This window comes from Marmota flaviventris, chromosome X (assembly GCF_047511675.1).
Source record: "Marmota flaviventris isolate mMarFla1 chromosome X, mMarFla1.hap1, whole genome shotgun sequence".
Classification (NCBI taxonomy): domain Eukaryota; kingdom Metazoa; phylum Chordata; class Mammalia; order Rodentia; family Sciuridae; genus Marmota; species Marmota flaviventris.
Genome location: NC_092518.1, coordinates 134,343,755 through 134,362,450, shown reverse-complemented (window position 1 = coordinate 134,362,450; position 18,696 = coordinate 134,343,755). Strand labels below are relative to the sequence as shown.

Below are 18,696 nucleotides of genomic sequence, written 5' to 3'. Positions count from 1 at the left end.
TTTCAGCCTCTAGTAGCAACTTTTTAAAAGTTTATTTTGTCTGATATTAATATATCCACTTTATTTTTCTTTGGCTACTTTTTCCCGATTTATTTTTTTTCCATTTCTTTACTGTCAACCTATTGTGTCTTTGAATCTAAAGTATTTCTCAGATCACAATTAAAAAATTTATTATGCCAACCTATGCCTTTTACATATCTATACAAGTCCATCAAATAATTTAATAATTATTATGCATTGGTTTTTCAATCAGAAGAGTTAAAAACAAAAATATAATTATATTGTTTTTTATGTTTACTTCTGTAGTTACCTTTTTAAAAAAAATTGGTTTAGTTGTAGTTGGACACCCAATACCTTTATTTTATTTATTTTTATGTGATGCTGAGGATTGAACCCAGTGTCTCGCATGTGCTAGGTGAGTGCTCTACTGCTGAGCCACAACCCCAGCCCCTCTATAGTTACCTTTACATACTTTTAAAAATCTTTGCATGCCTCAGTATTTTGCTGAAAACTAGGTATTTAAAAAATTATAATGGGGTAACCCTGGAAATATGATTCTACCTCTGGTACAGGATTTGTTATTATTGATGGTTGTTTTGTGAGTTTTCTCAAGCAATCAAGTAGTCCGAATTCTTTATTAAATATAGCTACTGGAGAGGCTGAATGGAAGCTCGGTGGTAGAGCACTTGCCTGCCACATGTGAGGTACTGGGTTTGATCCTCAGCACCACTTAAAAATAAATAAATAAAATAAAGGTATTGTGTCCATCTACAACTAAAAATATTTTAAAAATATGATAACTGGAGTCTCTGTTTAGCTTAGTGGTAAGATAATGATTGAGCTAATATTTACTTCAATTTCTGCAGTCCTGGGACTTGAACCCAGAGCCTCAGGCATACTAGGCAAGTTCTGTACCCCTGAACTACACCCCCAGTCCTTACTTCAATTTCTGGAACAAGTATATCTTCTAGTCTTTGCAAATCAGCCCTGCGTGTGTTTACCACTCAGCCAAGCAATTTATACCTCTGCTTTAGTCTTAGTTTTCACTTTCTGCTTGGGTAGAGCTTCAAGTTTAGCCAGTTTTGAGAGCTCAAAGCTTTCTCAGGTCTATGCATGTCCTTGGTTTTCTAGATTCTCAGTAATCTGTTCGAGCTTTTCAAAGCCCCTTATGGACATCTCATTCTGTAGCTTTTCTTTTTAAGTCTTTTTTTTTTTTTTGGTGGTGGTGCTGGGGATTGAACCCAGGGCCTTGTACATGTAAGGCGAGCACTCTACCAACTGAGCTAGAGCCCGAACCCCTGTGTTTAATCCTTTTGAGTTGCCCATTCTTTGCCTCAATTGTTTTCTACTGTTTCAGGAACCCACAATGTGAAACAATTGCCTCTGATTGTTTTTGATTCCCCCCATCTCATCCTATGGAAGGACTGTTTGTACTGGGTAAGCTCTAACTTATGTTAAATGAAGTCTGGCATTAGGTGGAGTCTTCCAGGGAACCACCAGAAAAATCAAATAATGACAATGATCTCACAATGGGGTTTTGAACTTTTGGCTAGGCAGAATTAATATAGTCAAGATGGCCATACTACCAAAACTGATACATAGATTTAATGAAATTCCTATAAAAATCCCAATGATGTTCTTTATAGAACTAGAAAAAGCAATCATGAAATTCATTTGGAAATATAAGAGACCCAGAATAGCCAAGACAGTCCTTAGTAAGAAGAGTGAAGCAGGAAGCATCACAATACCAGACCTTAAACTATAATACAGAGCAATAGTTACAAAAATGGCATGATATTGGCACCAAAATAGACATGTAGACCAATGGTACAAAATAGAAGACACAGAGACAAACCCGCATAAATATGCTTATCTTATTAGACAAAGGTGCCCAAAACATACATTGTAGAAAAGACAGCCTATTCAACAAATGGTGCTGGGAAAAAATGGAAATCCATATGTTGCAGAATGAAATTGAACCTCTATCTCTCACCTTGCACAAAAATCAACTCAAAGTGGATCAAAGACCTAGGAATTAGACCAGAGACATTGCACCTATTAGAAGAATAAGTAGGCCCAAATCTCCATCATGTCAGATTAGGCCCCAACTTTCTTAATAAGACTCCTAAAGCACAAGAAATAAAATCAAGAATCAATAAATGGGATGAATTAAAACTAAAAGTCTTCTCAGCAAAGGAAACAACAAACAATGTGATGAGAGAGCTTATAGAATGGGAAAAAATCTTTACCACATGCACCTCAAATAGAGCACTAAACTCCAGGATATATAAAGAACTCAAAAAACTTAACACCAAAAAAAAAAAAAAAAAAACCCAACCAAAAACCCAACCCAATCAATAAATGGGCTCAGGAGCCAAACAGACACTTCTCAGAAGAAGATATACATTCAATCAACAAATATATGAAAAAATGTTCATCATCTCTAGAATTAGAGAAATGCAAATCAAAACTACTCTATGATTCCATTTCACTCCAGTCAGGATGGCAATTATCAAGAACACAAGTAATAATAAATGTTGGTGAAGATGTGGGGAAAAGGTTCACTCATACATTGCTGTTGAGACTGCAAATTGGTGCAACCCCTATGGAAAGCAGTATGGATATTCCTCAGAAAACTTGGAATGGAACCACCATTTGACCCAGCTATCCCACTCTTCAGTTTATACTCAAAGGACTTAAAATCAGCATACTATAGTGATGCAGCCACATCAATGTTTATATCAGCTCAATTCACAATAGCTAAAGTATGGAACCAACCTAGATTCCCTTCAAGAGATTAATGGATACAGAAAATGTGGTACATCTGCACAATGCAATATTACTCAGCCTTAAAGAAAATGAAATTATGGCATTTGCAGTTAGTTGGTGGCACTAGAGAATATCATGCTAAGTGAAATAAGTAAATCCCCCCAAAACAAAAGCTGAATGTTTTCTCTGATAAGTAGATGCTGATCCATGGCAGGGTGGAGGGGTATGGAAGAATGAAGGAACTATGGATTGTGCACAGGGGATAGGTGGGGTTATGGGGTTGTGAAGGATTGTAGAAAGAGACAGACATTATCACCCTATATACACGTATGATCACACTACTGGAGTGACTCTGCACTACATACAGCCAGAGGAAGGAGAAGTTATGCTCCATTTGTGTACAATGTGTCAAAATGCATTCTACTGTAAAATGAATAAATAAATAAGTTAATTTAAAAAAAGAATGGGGATTTGAAGGATTTCCAAACTGAAGTTTTTCTTCCAGTGGTTGCTAGATTTCTAGTTTTTAAATTTTTTTTGAGAGAGTGAGAGAGAATTTTTTAATATTTTGTTTTTTAGTTTTCGGCGGACACAACATCTTTGTATGTGGTGCTGAGGATCGAACCTGGGCCGCACGTATGCCAGACGAGCGCGCTACGGCTTGAGCCACATCCCCAGCCCCCAATTTTTTTTTTCATATTTACTTTTTAGTTGTAGTTGGACACAATATCATTATTTTATTTATTTATTTTTATGTGGTGCTGATGGTCAAACCCAGGGCCTCACATGTGGTAGGTAAGCACTCTACCACTGAGCCACAACCTCAGTCCCTAGATTTCTATTTTTTTTTGTTATATACTGGGGATTGAACTCAGGGGCACTCAACCACTGAGCCACATCTCCAGCCCTATTTAGTATTTTATTTACAGACAGGGTCTCATTGAGTTGCCTAGCACCTCACCATTGCTTAGGCTGGCTTTGAACTCACAATCCTCCTGCCTCAGCCTCCTGAGCCGCTGGGATTACAGGCCCACGCCACCACGCCTGGCTAGATTTCTAGTTTTTGCCATGACATCAGGCTGCTAGTTTTCAGGGCCATTGCAGAGCTTGGGAGAATGGGTTAGGAACAAGACAATTAAAATGCCACAAAGCTCACTGTTCCCAGAGATTTAGCTGATGATGCTTATAATGCTGGCCTGTGGACATCACTTTGAGGACCACTGGTTAGAGGTAAAATGTGAGAAAGAAAATATAGTGTAACTATTAGGATGCAAACTCATTCAACCGGCCTCCCTTTTCCTTCTTTATTCAGTGTGATCACTGAGGCAATGGGTATACAGGAAAGACAACCATTTTCTGTCTTTGTTGGATGGTGGAAGTGCGCTGCCCCAAGGGACCGTTTAGTGTTTTATTTTTTTTAAACCAGTGCCTGTTACAGTTCATTTTGAAGCTCTACTTTCCCAGTGGGATCGGAGGAATACATCAGAAAATATGGAAACATTTCTCCTTCCAAAGGGTCAATTACACCATTTTCATTAACAAGCATTTATGGGAATTTTTCTCCCAAGGCACTAGGAGTCCCTGAAGCTTCTCTATTTTCATCCTTGTTAACAGTGCTCCTGGCCTCCTCTTATTGCCTCCAGGTTCTACTCTCCTGCTCTTGTGGATCAAGGCTCCAGGAAAGCTCCTGAGCACCTTATAAGGAACTTTCTGGTTAAAGGTGGGTGAAAAGATAATCATATTATTCCCATGGGTGGTATTAAAACCAGATGAGGAAAGCTGGTTCCATATCAGGCTGCAAGTGTTGGGTCTTGGCAGTGTACCCTCCCCAGAATCAAGAAAAGCTCTGCCTTCTTTTGCCAACAGGACTTACAAAAGAACTCCCTTCCCCATGTCCTTTGGTGTACAAACATGTTCTTGGAGTGCTACTTCTTAAGTCTTACAGAAATATGTGAAGGCTTCAGGTATCTGGGCACTGAGAGAGGTGAAAGGCTCTATTGGACACTGGTGAACATTCTGGAGAGCTGTGGCCAACTGAAAATGTGGAAGACAGAAGACATAGGGGAGACACAGGTTTTTGTTGCTGGTGAAAAACACCTGGCCAGCAGCTCACAGGGAAGTTTTCAAATGCATGGAGAACTTTGTGTGCAGACAGTAGACAGCCATGTCTGCATAGGGAAGCCAGGCTACTGTCCATCCCAGCAGTAGATGAGCTGCAGATGTATTTGGCATGTCTTTGAGTAGGCATGCCCCATCCAAAAGACATTGCACAAGGGAAACTGAGGGGTGGGTAGGTGAGGTTTCTGTAAGTTCAGAAGCTCTGGGCATGAGCTTAGAAAGGAGGCAAAGGCAGGCTTCTGGATATGGTGTTTAACCAGCACTAGGAATGTTCGCTAGCACAGGCCTTTCTTTCTGAACAAAACAACTTCCCTGGAAGAGGAACAGGGTGTGGCTGGCACTGAGGAGAGAAGCTTGTGTGTATTCCATGTGTTGCTGAGCTAGCCCTGGTCACTCTGAGGCAGGTCTAGTCAGCCTCCAGGGTTGAGAGCAGTGGTGATCTTGTATTATTGGTGCAGCCATCAGATTTGTGACTTCCAGATGATGTTGGAGGAGGAACCCTGGCCAGGAATGTATGCCATAACCACACTTCCAGGCCTCTGTCTCAGTGACAAGGACCTGCGGGCCCTAGTGCAGAAAGCACAAAGTGGAATGGAGAGTGGTGGGAGGCTATGGCAAAGCCCTGAGTCCATGATGTGCCCAGACAGGTGACATCCTGTGTGGTCACTAGGACACACATTCTGGTCCTCTGCTATTCTGGGTCACAAGTTCAGCTGCAGGTATCACCCAGTGTTGGTCAGGCTACTAGTAATTAACTATTATAACCAAGCTCACAGACACAATGTGCAAAACCCAGATGATGCAAGATGTGAGTTGTTTGGCTTCTGCACTGGAGATTCAAAGGGTGGGTATGAGGGTCCACTGAGGATGAAGGAAGGCTGGGAGGAAGGCTTACAGAACTTTGAGCATTCTGGAGGGACCCACAGCCCTCCAAGTCTTTCACATAATCTCAGCCATGTCCACTGCAACTGAGAGGAAACCACCCTTTGCTAGTTGTCACTGTTGCAGTCACTGCAGAGACATGGCGAGGTCAGGATCCCAGCCAGCATCGCAGTTTACTACCATTCAGAATGCCTTTCCGTATTGGGTTTTCTCAGGATCTCCAGACTTTGGTTGGCATGCACCAAGAGACCCTACTGGCAAGGTCCAGGAAAAGGCCAGGCTGGAGGGTCCCTTCTGGGTCTGTCAGGATAGAGCTGTGTGGCCCCCAGGCTCTAGGTTACCAGAGAACATCAAAAGCTGCCAATCAATATGGCAGCCTTGGTTTAGAGCAAAGGACTGTGCTGGGAGGGCTGGGGATGTACCTCAGTGAAAGAGTAATTGCTGAGCATGTGTCAGGGCCTGGGTTCCATCCTTAGCACCCCAAGAAAGAAAAAAAGAAATAAAGTAAAAAGTTGGACTGGGCTGGGCTGTGCTGGGCTGGGCATAGCTCAGTGGTCAAACACTCACCTGGCATGCACCAAGCCCTGGGTTCAGTGCCCAGCACTGCCAAACAAATCCAAACAAAAAGCAGAAATATAAAAGGCAATATGCTAAAAAATTGTGCTGGGAGCTTCACATACGTGTCTCGTTTCTCACTCATCTTTCGGGAGAATGTACGAGGGAGTGTTCCATAGGCAAGGACACCAAAGCTCAGTGAGGTGACCTAACTGTCCAGACTTCACTCTGCTAGAGTGAGGCAGAAGTGGGTCCGAATTCAGCTGTGTCACACTCCAGAACTCCTGGCCCTGGTGACCATCTCAACTGTCACCATTTAGAATCCTTTAAATACTTGTGGATGGCCTTCCATATGGAGGATGCAATTTAATTCCGAGGAACAAACGATGCTTTGAGACAGAGCAAGAAATGCTAACTCTGGAAGTGGCGACTTGCCGGACGTTACATGGCGACCATGATGCAGAAGAAGTTCAGCATTTCCCCAGATTCCACTTATGGCAGGTGGGGAGTGATAGTAGCAGATGCTGGTTATGGTGGGGGTGGGTGGTTATGCTGGGAGCACAGCCCAGTTCTTAGCAATCTGCAAAGCAAGGCGGGGTGAGTCCAGAGCCCAGAAAGCTGGGTTCTTCCCCTCATATGCCCCTACTTTCCTGATAGCAGCATCTGGCTTACAGAGCAAATGGTGGAAGTGACCTGCTCTGTCAGGAAGGAAGAGACCACAGACAAAGCCAGGCCAGCTATACTCTGATACTAATGACTCAGGCCACCAGTTGTAGAGGGCGCCTGATGGAGGCCCAGCCCCACTTCACGTGGTGCACCCGGTGCAAGGACTGCTCTTGAAGATTGATTCCGAAGGCTCGGCTCTGGAATGTAGGGCTATGACAGAAATCGAGAGGAGACCCATCCATACGGTTCAGCAGTAACACTATACGTAGGCCAAGGGGTGGGTGGATGTGCTTGTTGGGGAGCATTTGAGGACACAGGAGTCTAGACAGGCAGTGGGAGGTGGGGACAGAAGGAGTAGAAGGGGTGCTGGCGATGGGCAAGGGTCTGGATTGAGATAGTTTTATGGAGGGGATGGCATTTCAGGAGCTTGCAGACCTGAGTCCAGGATGCATAGGGGATGGATTCTAGGGGACCATTTCAAGGCAGAAGTGGGATCGGGCATTTGGTGATTGTGACATGCATGGTACACAATTCCCGGTTGCTCATCAGGGTCGTGTTTCCCACAGCCTCGGAGATCGGAGGCAACACATGAAGGTTGAAGTAGCCGACCCCCATGTCACGCGTGGATGACGCTTGGGGTGACAAGTTCAGTGATAATTCACTTTGGCAGTGGTGGCCAAAGTCTGAATTATCCTAATTTGGGCTTCGTCCTATCAAGTGTGCGGCATGTGGAAAATCAGAGACATAATCAGAGGGGTTCGTATCCTCGTAATTCCTTGTCTTAGTTATCTTGTTCTTCCAAATAAATATTTAGGATCCTCTCCTGGTGTGCAGGTCCGGAGAGACTCCAAAGAAGGACCAGAAGTGTCTTCCATTGGTGGAACTTGCTTTGCTCTAGAGGAATGGACCCAAGGCTTTACTCTGCAAGCGCCACTGGATAGTGGGTTGTTAAGAGTGAATCATATGGTCCTTTAACTTCTTGGTGCCCTTTTCTTCAGGTCCTCAGGTCCACCAGGATGGAAGGGGCAGAGTGGCTCGTAAGTCAGGTGGGCAAACCTGGAAAGAGCACAGGGACCCAAGATAGTTAACATCTGACCCAACCACACATATCGTTCAATTATGGCTTTGTTTTCTAATTTAAAAGGTGGGGAGCAGTGACCACAGAAGCTAGAAAGGGTCTTCCATCAAGAAAGACCATATCCAAACTGCCAGTTCATTCATGCTACAACATGTCCCTTCATGTAGGTGTTTTGAGACTGGCTTCAGCCAGGCACAGTGGCTCATGCCTGTAATCCCAGTGACTTGGGAGACTGAGGCAGGAGGATCGCAAGTTTGAGGCCAGCCTTGGGAACTTAGTGAGACCCTGTCTCAAAATAAAAATTCAGAAGGGCTGGGGATGTAGCTCAGTGGGAAAGCACCCCTGGGTTCAGTCCCCAGTGTCCCCAAACCCCCAAACAAAACAACCTGCTGAGGCACAGGTACCCTACTGGCCTGTCCCAAGGTGGACTTTTCTGACTTATGTAAGATGTCTCTGAGTGACTGCTCAGACACAGCGTGTCCATCCTTTGGTTGTTTGTTCCAGTTGTTTGGAGAAAGAAGCTACAGGTCCAGGACAATCTCCAAGCACCTGAACAAGTAGACATACAACTATGTCTTGTTTTTTGTGGACTTACAACTTGGAGTGCTTTCGAGACTCAAGCCACCCTTGGGCTGTGCTGATGTCAATTTTCTTTGACAGAGTTAGAGGCTTGCTGGCACTCAGTGGTCTAATGTCAGGACTGAGTCCAGCCCTTGAAGGCTTCATAAAGAGAGATTTAAGTCTACGTCCAAAACTAGGACCCTGGATTGGGCAGAACTCTGTGCCACGCCTAGAAACTCTCACAGCCGTCTCCTGTTTATGGGGACTTTGACGTTAGTGATTGTTTCCAATTGGACATCAAGCTCCCTTTTCCTTGTTTAAATTAAAACTCAAGGTAAACTCCTCTCTGCTTGCCAATCTGACCTTCCAAGGGCGACACTTTGTATCCATAGCACACTGGGTGATTCAGTACCAAAATGGTGTCAAGTGGACATTTTTCCTAAACGGGGCTTGCTCTAAGCCAATCATCAATATATTTCAGCAAGACCTTCTTCTCTTCCAAGTGCAGACCTCTTCAGTCTTTGCTCAAATCTCACCAAGAGTGGTGGTGGTGGTGGTGGTGGTGGTGGTGGTGGGGGCGGTTAAAACCCTGAGACAGCAGAGCAGCATTGGAAGATGGCTTTTGCTCCCAGGACAAAAGTTCTTTAATTTCTCGCCATTCAAAAGCAAACAGTAACTGAGAAGTGCCCTCCAGTGGGATACAAAAGAAAGCATGCTTCCTGCTTCAGGTCTGATACCGAAAGCTGTTGGTGATGCCCAGGTATAAGAATTGATAGAGTACAAGGATTTGGCAGAGCAGGGTGAACATGTTTGTTGCACAATGTTATCAGTAGCTCTCAAATCCTGAAGAAATCTGTGCATGAGGCTTACGTCCTGGCAGAACTGGGATATTGTAGTGTGACCAACAAGAGCAAGTTAGTCCACACTGAAGAAACTTCTCTAACACTGGCTGCACTCCTTCTAACACCTCTGTATTGTTCTTCTAAGGTACAGTAGCTCACTCTTTAAACTCAGCGTTTACTGGGTGGTCGCTCACTGTTGCACCCAGGCTCCATCTGTGCTGTCTCATAGGTCTCAGCGGGAAAGGACCCCTCTGCTGTTTCCTCCTTGTGAGTAAGCAGCTTCTGCAATCTTGTGGCTTGTTCTAGTGCGACCTGCAGGTGGAGCTGCTGTCTTCTTCTGAGAGAAGGTTACCAGATCATTTCCTCTGGACAGCAGATCCCATCCTGATGATGGAATTGACGTCCTGGCACGCAGAGAAAACTGTTTAAGTTTTAATTCTCCTAGTTGGCATTCCACAGGTTGGAGGAAAGTTTTCTTTTGCATTGGCACCTAAAACAAATACCGCCTTTTGTCTACAGCAAGCCACTTCAGTATTGAGAACAGAATAGGTGGTACCAGCACATAAGAAAATCAACCATTTTGTTCCCCGTTGTCAATTCTAAACAGGGCTCCTGTGAGGAAGTTGGAATTGGCTCCAGAAGACTGAAGGGAGCCCCTGGGAGTCCCCATCCATCATCTGAATCGCAGCTGTAGTTCACCATCTGTCTATGCGACTTCCCCTCTCCCTTTCACTCCCTTACTGTAATTTCAGGCAGTCATGCTGCCAACGCCACTCTTCCTTGCAGTATGCACATGGGTCCCTTCCTAGGGATGCTCTTTTTTCACATTCCCCTACCGGTTTTTGTTTCCTTGCCTCGTGTTCTCTTCTGCTGTAACCACAAAAACTGCAGCCAGCCTTGCAAAACCGGAGACACATGATTCAGTCTTTTCTTTGTGGGTTTTTTTTTGGTACTGGGGATTGAACCCAGGGGTGCTTAACCACTGAGCCACATCCCTGTTTGTTTTTTTATTTAGAAATGGGGTCTCACTGAGTTGCTTAGGGCCTCTCTAAGTTGCTGAGGCTGGCTTTGATCTCACGATCCTCCTGCCTCAGCCTCCCCAGCTGCTCGGATTACAGGCGTGCACCCCCCCCACACACACACCTGGCTAAGTCACCTTTTTCTTGATTCCACATTTGCTAGGGTGCTGAAAGTCTTTGGCTGTTTTTGTGAGTTCGGAAGAAGTTGATTCTGGTAGTTTCTGCATATTTTTCCAGTGTTTCTGTGAAGGACCAGTCCCCAGAAGCTTCATTCCATGCTGTGTTTGCTGATGTCACTCCTGGGAGTCTCCTTTAAGATGGCAGAGGAAATATTGCGTTGGCAAGTAGCAATGGGAGGGAGGCGTGGTCATTGGCCCTGCTTCCTGAACCTGAGTTATGTGAGGTAAAGGGAAAAGACAGTCTGCCCTGGACCAGACTGAGAAAGTAGTGTCCCTGTGGACACAGCCAAGCGTATATTAAGGTACAGGGTGGAGCAGTGCCTTGAGAAGAGATGGATCACACATTATGAGTTGCAGAGAGCACATGGAAAGGGTTGGGGTATGAGGGAGACGTCTGGGTGGGGCAGCTTATTCAGGGGAAGGGACATCCAGGCTCTGGTGCTTTGAGACAAGCCTTCAGTTGCAGTTTCACTAAGGGCTTCAAAAATCAAGAGGGAACACCAAATTTAACAAGTTTCATTTTAGCATCCATTCAGTTCATGATCCAGTATTTCTCTTTCCATCAATTGTTTTACTCAATCTCATTAATAGGAGTCATAATATCCACCACAATTGTATTCCCATTTAATTCATTAACCTTTCACTACACTTTGCTCATATTCAAGATTCGTGTCTCACTATTCCTTTGTGTGCACTGAGGTTGCCTGGTTTTAGCTTCAATGCTATGCTGTCTGGAGGCCGTGGGGATTGAGCAGTGAACAAGGTAGATGTTATTCCTTTCCTGTTAGTATTTGATATGGGGTTAGGGAGTTGACCATCTGATGAGTTAAAATAATTTGTTCGTTAAAAGCACCTGGGTCAACAGCATGTAGTTCATCGTTATGGGGAGAGCCACGAGAGCTTTTCAGTCTCTTCCATGGAGAGTTGTCTGTCCAGTCCATCATCTATCCCTTTTTGAATCAATATTTTAAAATCAATTTTTACTCTCTTTACTACTTCATCTGAATTTCAGATTTATAAGCATAGCTATGTCCATTGGTGCAATCATACCACGTAGACATGTCGCCTTTGCAGATTCCATGGCCTGGACCCGAGAAGATGAGACAAAGACATCGGGACATGACTTCTTTTTTTTCCGAATCGGTGCATGTTAACTATGCCGAAAGTGGGTTTTGCTGCAGTATGGACGTATATGCATATAACATAATCTGATCAATTTCACTCCACAGCATCTCCCCATTGCCCTGTGCTCCTCTCTCCCCCAACGCCCTTCCTCTACCCTAAAGGCCTCTCTTCCGTTTTCTCAAGGGCCCTCTTTTCCCCCTTTATTCTCTCTAGCTTTCCCATGTGAGAGAAAAACATTTGACCTTTGACTTTCTGAGTGTGGCTTATTTCGCTTCACATGATGTTCTCCAGTTCCATCCATTTTCCTCCACATTTTGTTCTTTGTGGCTGAATAAAACACCATTGGGTGTCTACATCGCATTTTCTTTGTCCATTCTTGTGTTGATGGACACCGAGACTGGTTCCATAACTCGACTACTGCCGTAAACATTGGTGTGCGTGGATCATTACAGTACACCGAATTTAGATTTTTTTGAATAAATACCAAGAAGTGGGATAGCTGGTTCATATGGTTTTCAGGAATGTTCCATACCAATTTCTGTAGTGGAATTGCTAATGTACAACCCCCACCCCCAACAGTTTACCAGTGTTCCTTTGTCCACACATCCTTGCCAGAATTCATTATTTCTTTCTGTTCTTGATGGTTGCTATTCTGACTGGAGTGAGATGAAATCTCAGTGTAGTTTTGATTTGCATTTCCCTGGTTCTAGGGATGTCAGACATTTTTCTCACATACTTGATGTCCCTTTGCGTTTCTTATTTTGAGAAATATCTGTTTAGTACATTTGGCCATTTATTGAGCGAATTATTATTAGAGGGCTTTATTTTTTGGTGTTAAGATTTTTTTGAGTTCTTTATATATTCTGGATAATAACCCCCTGTGGGAGGGAATAGCTGGCAAAGATTTTCTGCCATTCTGTGGGTTCTTTCTCCATGCTCTTAATCATTTCCTTTCCTGTGTGGAACCTTTTTAATTTGATGTCATCACATTTCTTAACTCTTCACATTATTGTGTGAGCTTTACAGGTCCTGTTGAGGAAGTTGTTGCCCATCCCTATATGTTAGAGGGTTTATGTTTTATGTTTATGCTCTTATGTTTTCTTCCAGAAGTCACCAAGTTTCTGGTCTAATTCCTAGGTCTTTGATCCATTTTGAGTTGACTTTTGTGCAAGTGAGGGATAAGGACCTATTTTCATTCTTCTACATGTGGTAGCAGTTTTCTCAGCACCATGTATTAAAAAGGCTGTCTTTTTTTCCCAGGTATGTTTTTGGTACTTTTGTCAAGGAGACTATAGCTTTGTGAGTTTGTCTTTGTGCCTTCTATTGTATTCCATTGGCCTTTGTGTCTGTTTTGATGCCAGTACCATGCTGGTTTTGTCACTACAGCTCTGTAGTATAATTTGAGTCAGTTATCGTGATAACTGACTAAAAAAGCATGGCTTTTATGGCTATTCTGGGTCTTTTATTCTTCCAAATGAATTTTAGAGATGATTTTTTTTTTTAGTTCTGTAAAGAATGTCATTGGTATTTTTAAAAAAATATTTACTTTTTAGTTGTAGTTGGACACAATACCTTTATTTTATTTATTTATATTTGGTGCTGAGGATCGGGCCCAGGGCCTCGCACAGGCTAGGCAAGCACTTTATCACTGAGCCACAACCCCAGCCCCTGTCATTGGTATTTTTTTAAAAGGCATTTCTTTTTTTTAACCTTTATTTTATTGATTTTTAGGCAGTGCTGAGAATTGAACCCAGTGCCTCTCACACAGTAGGCAAGCGCTGTACCACTGAGCTACAAACCCAGCCCTGTCATTGGTATTTTCACGGGGATTGCATTGAATCTTTTGGTAGTATGGCCATTTTTTTTTTTTTTAAAAAGGTTATAGGTTGACACAATCTTTTTATTTATTTACTTAATATGGTGCTGAGGATTGGATACAGTGCCTCATGCCATGCATGCTAGGTGAGCGCTTTACCTCTGAGCCACAACCCCAGCCCAGTATGGCCATTTTAACAATATTAATTCTGCCTATCCGTGAACATGGGAAGTCTTTCCATCTTCTGAGCTCCTCTTCAAATTTTTTCTTCAGTGTTCTACAATTTTTATTGTCGAGGTCCTTTGCCTATCTTGTTAGGTTAAATGCCAAGTTTTCTTTAAAGGCTGTTGTGAATGGGACCATTTTCCTGATTTCTTTCTCAGCACCTTTATTACTGGCGTATAGGAAAGTAATTGATTCATGAAGATTGCTCTTGTATCCTGATAGTTTTCTGAATCTGCTTGCTGATTCTAGAAGTCTTCTGGTGGAGTTTGGGGGCCTTCTAAATATGGGATCATGTCTTCAGCACATAACTAATTTGACTTCTGCTTTTCCTATTTGTATCCCTTTATTTTCCTGAAGGATAGCTTTGCTGGGTCTGCCCATCCAGGTTGGTGGTTATTTTCTTTGGGGGCTTGAAACACATTCTTCTGAGCTTTTCTGGCCTCAATGCTTCCTTCTGAGAAATTGCTGTTTTTGTGATTCATTTTCCTTTATCGGTGACCTGGAATTTCTCTTGCAGCTTTAACAACAATTATTTCCCTTTGTTCTGGATTTTCAGCATCTTAACTATAATGTGTCGTGGGAAGGTTCTTTCCGGGTCTTGTCTATTTGAGGTTCTAAGTGTCTCCAGTACCTGGATGCCCATCTCATTCCCAAGGTTTGCAAATTTTACTGCTATTGTTTCACTGACTAGGTTATCAGTGCCATTGGCCTGTGTCTCTGCTTCTTCCTCAAAACCTGCGAACCTTAAGTCAGGACTCTTAATTTCGTTCCAGATTTGTGCGTATTCTGATCATAGTTTCTCATTTTTTCCTTTAAGAGCATGTGAATATTCATGTCTGCCCACTTTGTCCTTGTGCTCCGAAATTCTGTCCTGTCCTGGATCTAATCTGTTGGGCAGACTTTCAACTGAGTTTTCACTTGACTTAATTGTGCCTTTCATTTCCAAGATTTCCTCTTGGTTCTCTTTCAGAATCTGTCTCTCGCTATTGACGTACCTTTCATATCCCATATTGTCTCCCTCTGTTCCTTCCTTAGTTCTTCTTTCAATGCATTGATCATTTGAATGGCCAAGTTTTGTATTCTTTGCATTTCATCCACCTCAGTATCATTGGTTCAGTTTTGGGGGAGATGTGAACTTTTTCAGGCATCATGGTTCCTTGTGTGATTCTGTACTGCTTGTGAATCTGTTGGAGTGGATTCCTCTTCGTCTGGTATATGAGGGTCTTTTCAGTAGGAATTTGTCTCTCTACAATGTGCCCTGTGCTGGAGGTGATTCTCTGCATCAAAACAAACAACCAGTGGGATCAAGTGTTAGGGTTTGGTCAGCAGCACAACTTGGAGAGGAGAGAGTAGTCACCAGTGGAACTGTGGCATTGGTCACTTGAGGGCACACTGTGTCTCAAAAAATAAGAGATAACTTATCAATAAGGACCTATAAACTCCACTGACAAGTAAGAAAAGTGGGTGAGAAATAATATAGAATAAGTGGATAAATTAAGTAATACTAATTAGAATAAATTTTTAAAGATAAAAATAAAATTAAGTAATCATAATGGAATACTTACAATACAATCTTCCTTCTCAGGTGGCCCATGGAGCCCTGCAGGTGGCAACACCCCCAGTGTTCTCAGAGCCTCAGTCCATGTGCTGCAAGGGGTGTGGGGAGAAGGGCCCAGGTCTCAGTAGTAGATCCTCCAAACACCTCTGAGCATGGGGGAGGGGTGTAGGCCCCCACAGCCTGCCCTGGGCAGCAGCTTCCACCAGACCCAGACCCAGACCCATCCCACTTCCACTCTTTGCCAACCTTCCACCTTGTCACAGAGTTCAGACACCAATTTCAAAAGAAAGAAAGCACCCTCTGCCTTCCTGCATTGCTGACAGGCAGCGGCACCTCCCACCGCCTCCTGGAGCTTCCCGCCCTTCCATGTCACAGTCTCTTTCCTAGCCTAGATGGACTTAAGGCTCCGGTGTCCACCAGTCCAGTGACAAGTGAGGCATAGGTGGCTGTTGGATCGTGGGTATGCATGTGCCAGCGGGTGCACACACACCCAGAGCACATCAAATGCACAGAAAGTGGGGGCGGGGTGGGGGGGATTTCAGGGATTTCCAATGTCCCAAACAAACAGTTTAAACACTTAGGTGCTCTCGAACTGGACTCCCCTGCTTTCACTGCATCTGCTGGGAAGTGCCCCGGAGCTTTCTCCTCCTGCAGTGCTTCTCCTTGCAGCATCAGAGCCTTTGTGTGTGTGTGTGTGTGTGTGTGTGTGTGCTCAGGTGGCAGTTTTTGTTAACAGCATAGGCTGCATATCTTAAATTCACTGGGAAAGTCTCTTTGAGCCAGTCATATGCCACTCGTGGTGCTGTGCATTTCTTTTTGTTAAATCTTCTACTATTCTCCCTAAAGTGATATTCCTGGGTTGCCTCTGGTTACTGACTCTCTGGATGGAACCCCAGGCCTTTCCCATGCCATTGCTGCCTCGGCATGCAGCCCCAGGAACTGCTTTGATACAACTCCTGGGACAACTACTATGTGGAGATGCTTCCAGTGTGCCATTTCTCCATTCGTAGGACACAAATGCTTATTGTCACTGGGCGGCACAGGATCCCACTTGGGGAAGAAAGTGGCTAGGCCAGAAAGCTCGCTGTTCAGAAACGTTCAGAATGGGGAAGGGAGTATTCTCAAATCCAGTGGGCTTCATGATACACCCTTTTGTATGACACTGTTTGCGTATGAGCCCCTAATTGTGCTTTTGTGTGAGAGTTGCCCTTCACAGAATCCTCCTGGAAGACTTGTCGACATCAATACAGCACAGTGGGAAAACCGATACGTGCTTATTGTATCAAGAAAGATGCAGGGGCTGGGGTTGTGGCTCAGCGGTAAAAGCACTCACCTAGCACGTGTAAGGCCCTGGGTTCGATCCTCAGCACCACATATAAATAAATAAAATAAAGGTAGTGTGTCCAACTACAACTAAAAATATAAATATAAAAAAAGAAAGATGCAAGTTACAATCACATCCCAGAGATAACCCCTGTTAACATTTTGATGAATATCTTCTTCAAGTATATAATGTGCCTGTGTTTGAGCACACACTCTCTCTCTGTCTCTCACACACATGCACACAGACACACACACACACACACACACACACACAATTTTAACTTAATCGTCATCTCTCACACCTCTACATGGACAAGCAGAATGGTTCATGGAGGTCAACCTTGGTCCTTTTTGAGAGTTCCTACTGAGACAAGTCTTACACAGTTGCCTCTACCCATTCCCCACCCCCCAAAAAACCCCCAACTTTCCTTCAGTTCTCTTTATCTTCTCTGCCTGGATCTTTCCTCCCCAGGAAGCAGGAGGGGGGTTGACTAAGGTCAGTCCCACGGAGAACCTCAGCCCTCAGCAGCACCCTCAAGACACTTGGTGGCCTGTAGGGTCCCCATACTCTCTTGTGCTGACTACCCCAGGCTGGAGATCCTTCCACAAGTATGATTTCCATCAGTGACATGGGTGTCGTGCGGGCTTCCCCAAACTGCCTCTGGTCGTGTTGACGGATGTATTTCCAATGTGAATTTGTAGAAACTGGAAGCCATGGTGAGAAGTAATGTAACCATCGTCTCAGAATTCCTCCTCCTGGGACTGTCAGCGGTGCCTGGACATCAGCCCCTCCTCTTCAGCCTGTTCCTATCCATGTACCTGGTCGCGGTGGTGGGGAACCTGCTCATCATCCTGGCTATCGGCTCCACCCCCACCCTCCACACGCCCACGTACTTCTTTATAGCCAGTCTATCCTGTGTGGACATCTGCTTCACCTCTGTCACTGTACCAAAGATGCTGCTGAACATCCAGACTCAGAGCCAGTCCATCCCTTAGGTTGGGTGCCTCATTCAGATGTATTTTCTGATTTTATTTCTAGAACTGGACAATGGCCTCTTGGCGATGATGGCCTATGACCGATTCGTAGCCATATGTCACCCTCTTCACTATGCCGCAACCATGAGCCCCGAATTCTGTGTCACCTCCTTGTCTGTGGCTCTGATTGTCACAAACATCTATCCCTTGGTCCACACCCTGCTTATGGATACACTGTCATTCTGTGCAAGTGTCAGAATTCAACACATTTTCTGTGAACTCTATGCATTGCTAAAGCTCTCCTGCTCAGATATCCATGTCAATGAGTTGGTTGTTTATACCCTGGGGAGCCTTCTTTTTGTGACCCCCTTCCTCCTGATTTCTCTTTCCTACATGCGCATTTTCTCAGCCATCCTAAGACTGCATTCTTCTCAGAGCAAGATGAAAGCTTTTTCCACTTGTAGTTCTCACCTTGCGGTGGTGTCCTTGTTCTATGGGACCCTGCTTGGGATTTATCTGTGGCCTTCCTCGTCTTACACAGTTGAGGATTCCGTGGCCGCCGTCCTATATGCAGTGGTGGCTCCCATGCTCAACCCCTTCATATACAGCCTAAGGAATGAGGACATGAAGGGGGCCCTGAGGGGCCTCTTCAGTTGAAGCAATGTCTGGTTTTGGTGACACCAACTTCTGCTTCTGAGCCAGGATGCCTTGTCTTTTCCTCCCCTTCACTGGGAGGGGACTGTCCCTCTCTCAAGACCCATCTCCCAAGCGTCTGGCTGTGTCCCACATTTCTGCTGTCTTCCACCTTCATCTGCTCAGTGAACCAGCACTCCCAGATTGACTTTGGTGTTCCTGGCCCTGGGGATGTAATTCCCGGGCATTCTGTATGTCCCACGTCCCTCGCCACCGGTCTGGAGCCCTGCCTGTCCCTTGAATTTGTATATGTACCGACTTAGGCCCTGTGTGGTCCCCAGAGGTAGGCAAATGGAGGCTCAGAGAAGGGTT

At 44.4% G+C, this 18,696-nt stretch overlaps 1 pseudogene; it reads left to right on the top strand.

Annotated features, from left to right (window-relative positions):
- The first annotated feature begins 17,230 nt into the window (after positions 1-17,230).
- LOC139703186 (olfactory receptor 1N2-like) lies at positions 17,231-18,348 on the top strand (annotated as a pseudogene).
- Positions 18,349-18,696: the final 348 nt, after the last annotated feature.